Here is a 7,434-nt window from a genome sequence, read left to right as displayed (position 1 = left end):
TCAAACCAGCAACTCAATAAGTTAACATGCTTGGCCATGGATCGATCGCTTTAGGTTTTAGTCTGTCGAGAGATAAAGGAAGGTAGTGGGACTGTAGTTGAATAGGGATTTATAGGAGGCGAAGATGTCGGCAAAAGTTTGGTGGAATCAGCACTTTGCTTTCAATATTAAGCATGTGAAAAACGTGCTGCGTTAATAGCCACAATTTCTCACCCTCGAAATAATATTTTTGTGCACGTATACCCTCGTGTGGAATTTGGAATATTGGAAAAATAGTTAGATCAGCGAGCCAAAGTTAACGTCTACATTCATTTCATTGCGATGCCTTTTTACGTGGACACTTTTATTATTATTAGTATTATTTAATTTCGGATTTTTTAAAATTTGGAAGGACAAATCTTTTTTAATACAAGAAAAAATAAACACAAATTCATGCGATAAAAAAGAAAAACAGAATTCCCATTCTATTAAGACTAAGATCTGCTTTGTAAAAACAAATTGAGAAGGTATAATCACACTCACACTACACATTATAATCACAGTAGCATGATTCCAAACATTAAACAACAGAATATGCAGAGCTAGAGTCTCACATTAAGAATTGGTAGTAAAATAAAGAAAGATTCGTTCCCATTTTTTTGTAATCATCATGCATTTTACTTAAAAACGAATGATAAAACAAAGAACTATCAATCAAATTGATCTCAGGTCTCTCTATATCGAAAAAAAACAGCTGCAAAAACTGTGAATATCCATGCCACTCACTCAATTGAAGCAAAATTGGAAAGAAGAAAAGCATAACAAATTGCAAAAATGGCTACAAAAACGAAAGCGGATCAATCCAGAGGCACCTCGACGTCTCCATCGGTGATCTCCTGCTGCAGATCCTTAGGATCCTTCCCGTCGACCGTACAGCCAACGGAGACGCACGTCCCCAATATCTCCTTCACGGTTCCACTCAAATCCTTGGCCATGACCTAGATCTCATGACCTTGGCAATCTCGATGACGTCGTCGAGGGAGATATTGCCGTTATGCTTAATGTTTTTGGTCTTCTTGCGGTCGCGCTCGGGCTCCTTGAGAGCTTTGATGACCAGCGCGGCGGCGGAGGGAACTACGGTTACCTTAGCCTGACGGTTCTGGACGGTAAGCTTAACGGTTACGCGGAGACCCTTCCAGTCCTTGGCGGTCTCCTTGGCGATGTCCTCGCCGATCTTCTTCGGGGAGAGACCAAGGGGACCGATTTTGGGGGCGAGGGAGGAGGCGGCGCCGACTTCTCCTCCAGTCACCCTTACGAAGACGTCGACTACTTGGGAAGGGTCGAGTTTTGGCGCCATTCTGACGTGGGCTAGGGTTAATGGAAGAGGAAGGAGGGATTTCGCTTATATGGACTATTTAGCTAGGGTTTTGCGTAGATGGGCTTCTTTTAGTTGCGTTGGGCTTTCTCCAGCAACTCTTCTGGCTCATGTTTTACTACTGGGCCTTTGATACCAATAAAATGTCCAATGGTATATAAATTTTAGGGTTTGTCGATGGGCCTAGGGGTGTGTTTGTTAACTGCAAATATCTGTGGCATTGAGAATTGTGGATTTACCAAGGCCATCCACAATAAGAATAGCCCAGCAATAGTCCAGCTATAGCCTAGCCACAAACTCATTCTGCCACATCATCAACACTAAAAATCCTCCTGCCACATCATAAATAGCACAGCCATAGTCTAGCCACATCATAAATAGCCCAGCCACATCACTAATAACAATTATATTAAAATGAAATAATTAACAATCACACAATATACGGAATTTAATTTACGAGACATATACGGGAAACATTAATAATACTATTAAAATTTTAAAAAGTACAATAATTTTAAAAAATTACAATAATTAACAAAAAAGTACAATAATTCACTCATCTGCTCCGTCGTCGTCTCCTCCGTCGTTGTCGGCACCATCGCCTCCGCCTCCGTCGCCACCATTGCCTCCGCCTTCGTCGCCGCCGCCTCTACTCCCGGCGGCTTCCCTCCGTGCCGCCTCCAAATCCTCCTGCATGCTCAGGAGCAATGTTTGAAGCAAACTCTTCTCCACGGGGTCCACTGCCGCCCGCCATTCGGCCATCGTCTTGACCATCTGAGCGCGTGTTTGTTGACGCGCGAAGAATTTGAGATCCGTTGTGGATTGGCCAAGGGGGGATGCCGACTGGACCTCCTGGGAACCCCCGGCGACCCCCCTCGCCTCCCGTTGAGCCCGCTTGTGCCCAACCGGGCGAGTTCGGCGAGCGAACGAACGAGGGGTCGGGACCTCCTGGGCCGTCTCGGGGGAGGTCGTGGGAACCACCGCTGCTGCCGCTGAAATCACAGGTATAGTTCAGTCGTTGCTTCTTCGGCCAGCCAGCGTCGACACCTACTCGGAACTTCTCGGAGTCGTTCAGCACAAGATAGCAGTTCCAGTAGGTGAAGTCCTTATACACCTCCTTCAGGGGGAAGGCTTTCTCCGCTATCCTCCTGCAGTCTTCCTCCATTGGCCACTGCTCATCATTTTGAGGGCGTTGGTGTACAAGCTCGAAAATCGGAAGGCCGCAGCCCTGATTCGGTCCCACCCCTCCGGCAATTCTCCCCTGTGCATCGCCTCCCCTCCGGGAAAAACCTCTGGTAGGTTGCTGCTATCTTGCCCCACAAGTTGACGATCCTCTGGTTGTTCGAAACGAGAGGATCGTCACAAACACTCACCCACGCCTTGGACAACGCGACGTTCTCCGCGTCCGTCCACCTCCTTCATACCGAGCTGTCGTCCTTACCCGGCTGCGAGGACTCGCCGACCCTCTTCCCCTTGCTTTACTTCTTTGGGGCACCACGACCCCGCCCTGCGCCCCCCGTTTGAACGGGAGCATCCGGAACACCGAGAAGATCTAACCCCAAGTCATCGAAAGAGAAAGTGTCAAATTGGGGCAACGGTTGCGCCTCCGTTGGGGTCGATGTGTGCGACGAACCAGTCGAAAAGTCAAAACTGGGGCGATAGACGTCCCCCGGCGTCCCCTGTGTCGCCGGGGATCCCCCCGTCGTCCACTGCGTCGCTGGTACCCCCCCCGGCTTCCCCTGTGTCTCCTGGGATCCTCCCGTCGTCCACTGCGTCGCCGGTACCCCCCCCCCCCCCGATGTCCCTTGCGTCGCCTGTACCCCCCGGGCATCATCTGCATCCCGGGTGCCCACCCCGGCATCGCCGGAAACCCCCCCGGCGGACTCCCCCCGGCTGGCATCCCGGGCATCATCTGCTGCCACGGGTACATGTTGTAGTATGGTGGCATCTGACTCCATCCACTTCCCACGGGGACCGGGGGAGTTTGAGCTTGAGACCCGCTACTCCCTGAAGTAGGCTCGTTGTTGAGATCCATTTACCGTTGTTGATCTTGTACAGAAATTTAGATAGAGAGAGTACTCGTTAAAACAAGTGGTGCGAATGAAAAAGACGTGCAAGGCGCGTATATATAGTGTTTCGAAAAAAAAATCGCGCTAGGCGATCCGGACGCTGCAATAGCGCCGAGCGGATCGCCCAGCGCACCGCCTAGCGTCACGGAACCGCCGAGCGCTAGGCGGTTTTTAATTCCGGAAATGGCTGGGCGGTTGCAATAGATCGCCTAGCGCCGGCGCTCGGCTAAGCGGTGCGCTAGGCGCTATTGTGGATGGCCTAGAGATGGACACCAAGTCAAATAGTTAGGCAGCCATATTGGAATTTGCATAAAGTTAATTTCGTGCTGGACATTGGCTTATGGTTGGTAAAACTAGGTCAATAATAATGCTACGCATGTTAAATAAGAGTCTGTACTCATCCATTCCTCATTAATTTAATATCGTTAAATGATAACATCCATGGCACGTGAATTCTGTATCTCTATTTAAAAAAAAAACAACTCAATTATTTTGGAATAGTCCAAATTAAAGGAATATGACTTAGACACCACTGCAAGACAGAGAGAGTATTCGTTTTCTCATTTGAGCTAGGCATGATTCTTTTGAAGGGCCATTAACTTTAATTGAAATTTAATCCATCCCGATTTCAGATTAAGTAAAATTGGAAAAACTGATCCTCAATTGTTTTTGGAACGAAGGCTAAACCTCTAATTAGTGCTAATATAAGATAAAAAAGCTAAAATGTTATGAAATAAAAAGGCTAAAGAGTAATGTTTTCTCACTTTCTCGCCAAGCACATTATACAATATTTTTATTTTTAAGATAAGAAATTAAGAGATTAAAATAATATATGGAGTACATTCTACCAATATGATCACAATTCAAAATATAAAAAAGTAAATAAATGAAATGCTTAAATAATTAGTGAACCAATGATGAGTACAGCCATATTTCTATATGGTTATATAATCTTTAAATGTTTGAAGATGCTACTACGCAAGCATCACATTTTCAGCATTTAGCGAAGTTAATCTTGTATGAAATCTTCCTAGTGATATGGTTACATGTTTAGATAGTTGAATAAGTGGGATTAGTTAATTAAGTTAGATAATTGCTGCATTATTGTCGGGGGTGAAAATGTTTAATTTAGACACGTTAATCCCTAATCTTGAATCGGATTTTTGTTAGGTCGACTCCCGTAGTATGTGTTTTATTTCAGCTACGTGACTTTGGAAATCAAAAGGTGAGACCTGCATATCAGTTTTAATGCATTAATCAGTTGCTTACTCAACTTATTACCATGTAATTCTTGACTATAGAGTTATTTATCATGTTTTTCTCTCTGTTAAGTTTTTTTTTAAGTTTTTTAATTAGTTGTTTAGACTTTCTAGCTCATTTAAGTTTGTTTCCCACTTATCGAATTATTATTGGGTAGTATACGACAAGCAAGGTCCATCCCATGAGAAATAGGGAAATTGCCCTAAACATATTTATGATCTGAGTGTTTACCACTACACCTTGATTTTTAAGAGTACCTAAACAAAATTTTGAATAAAAATTAATGCTAGTGGGAAACCTTCATATTTGCATTTTCATAAATGTAAATATGAAAATGTGGGATTGCATTGTTTTAAAATTAAATCCCGTAATTACATGGAATATGGTGACATATAGTACGTTGGTTTTGGCATGATTAGGAATTAATTAAATTAAAGTGTAAGAAAAAGATGGACATCAATAATTCGTAATTTAAACTTATAGTATATGATAAAAGTGAATCACGTGCTATGAGGTTATAATAATTGAGGGATAGACACAAAGACACGTACAAATATGATAACACAAACATGCATGCCCACCAACGCATTGAGATACATATATATGACTCGTAAATTATTTGAAATTTAATCGATTACCTCTATGAAAATAGTGCTCTGTTAACATAGGTGGCTGATCATGGCAGCAATACATGCAGACGTACGGTGGAGTTGCGGAGCAGCGGATCAAGATGCAAGGGGATTGAAACTAGCCGTTGGGCACGGTTTCAACAAACTCAACAGATCTTGTGAAAGATCTCATTCACTTGATCTCTAGTATAAATAGATTGTTTGTTAGCTCATTAGGAGTGTGTGTGATTCAAGTTGTAAACATTCCTTTCTCATTCAATAAGAGTTTTCCTTTCGATTTCTCAAACATAGAGTGTTCATCTTCTTCTACTAAACCCTACTCGTCCTCGATCGTTCATCTTTAATATACTTTCAACATGCTCATATCTTAATTTTTTTTTCAATTAAAATGCAATCTCCATGCGTTTGTTTAAAACAGTATTCCACTACCTTTTATTTCTAGAAAACAGTTATCTAACTTATCTTTAATTAATAGTAGTATACATTTGTGTTGGTTTCAATTGTATAAGTAGCTAGGGGTAAATTTAAAAAAAATGTAAAATAAAATGCGCATTTGAGTTGAAATGCACTTATAATCAACATGTCCAATTCAAAAAAAAATATTGATTTTTTAATTTGAAAAGTTAACCTTTTTTTAATGAAATACAAAATATTCAAACTAAAGATGGCCGGCTAAAAAATAGTAGGACATCACAAATACATACTCCTACAAACTTTGCCCACATAACAAAATAAAGATATATAAATAGAAGCTAAGAGATGACGAGTCAAATGCCATAAAATCTGATCAACAAACGAAAAATGATATCACAAAATAAAAGAATACTACAAAGTAAACACCAAATAAATACAAGGTCAAGTAAATCGGCAAACCCGCAACCAACCAAAACAAAGCAATCCACCTAGGGAAAAGTGGATAAGAGAGTATTTTGGATTAGAGGATGTTTACCAAATGTAATACTTATATATAGATTAAAGTAATTATAATGTATTAAGGCATTTTTTATATTATGGAACGAAATGATGGAATAGATAGTGATTCGTACTTCTATTTTACTACTCTATCTGTTCCACTTAAGATAGACACATTTTTTTTAGTTTGTCCAATCTAAGATGACACATTTCTTTTTTTAGAAATTTTTTCTCTCCAATTAATACACCAAACCACTTTTTATCACTCCTATTAAAATCTTCATATTTCTTTCTCTCTCTATTTTAATACTTGTATCTACCTTTTCTCTCTCCAATTAAATACATTAACTAATAACTCATAAAATCCTATACCGGTCAAGAAATATGTCATCTTAGTCGGGACGGAGGGATTACAATTTGTTTTATACAATACTATAAATGAAGAAATAAAATGAAAATGTGAAGATATTGTCTTCTTTCCATTAACAACTTCATTTTATTCCATGTGCATTCCATTCTACAATATCAAGAAAGGTCTAAGTATTTAAGTTAAATATATAGCATGCCTAATATTCCCTTTCTTCCAGTAATATATAAGTAAATTTAGGCTCGACTCTATTTTATATAGTTTCAAGAAAATGTAAGTTGGAAATAATTGGTAAAAACATTGAAAGTTTGGGACACTAAATGGAATGAAGCTATAAATTTATGAGAAGATTATAAATTTTAGAAAAAGATATTGTTGTGTATTACTACTAATAAAGTGCCTTAAAAGTTTTTTAATCGGTGATGACAAAAAAAGACCATATTAATCTACATAATGGTGCTTTAATTCACATCAACGTTAATGTAAAGTTTATTCTACTAATACGTATAGCTTATAAGGAGACACCTGTCAATTAAACAAAAACCCAAAAAAATAAAAGGCAATAACAAATTAATATACGTATCCCGTCAACACAGACTTCGTATTGAGTATACGATATAAGCAAAAATCCGATCCCAATTAAACATTTATCCCCAACTAAAACATTTAATCACAACTCACCTTCTAAAAAAAACTCAGCATTAAATAATATTTACCATTTCTAACAATTCTCTCGTTGGTAAGAAAAAGAATAGGTCATTATTAAAAAAGGAAGACAGAATTATTGGCATATCATAGCTTATCCAAAACAAAATTATATATAGTCGGGCTATTACACCCAAA

General features: G+C 39.9%; 1 pseudogene; it reads right to left on the bottom strand.

The window, feature by feature from the left end:
• Nucleotides 1-633: 633 nt before the first annotated feature.
• On the bottom strand, nucleotides 634-1,352 carry LOC121792252 (annotated as a pseudogene).
• Between the last annotated feature and the right edge of the window lie 6,082 nt (nucleotides 1,353-7,434).

This window comes from Salvia splendens, chromosome 2 (genome assembly GCF_004379255.2).
Source record: "Salvia splendens isolate huo1 chromosome 2, SspV2, whole genome shotgun sequence".
NCBI classification, from domain to species: Eukaryota; Viridiplantae; Streptophyta; class Magnoliopsida; order Lamiales; family Lamiaceae; genus Salvia; species Salvia splendens.
Note: the sequence above shows the minus strand (reverse complement) of the source record. Positions and strands in the feature narration are given on the sequence as shown.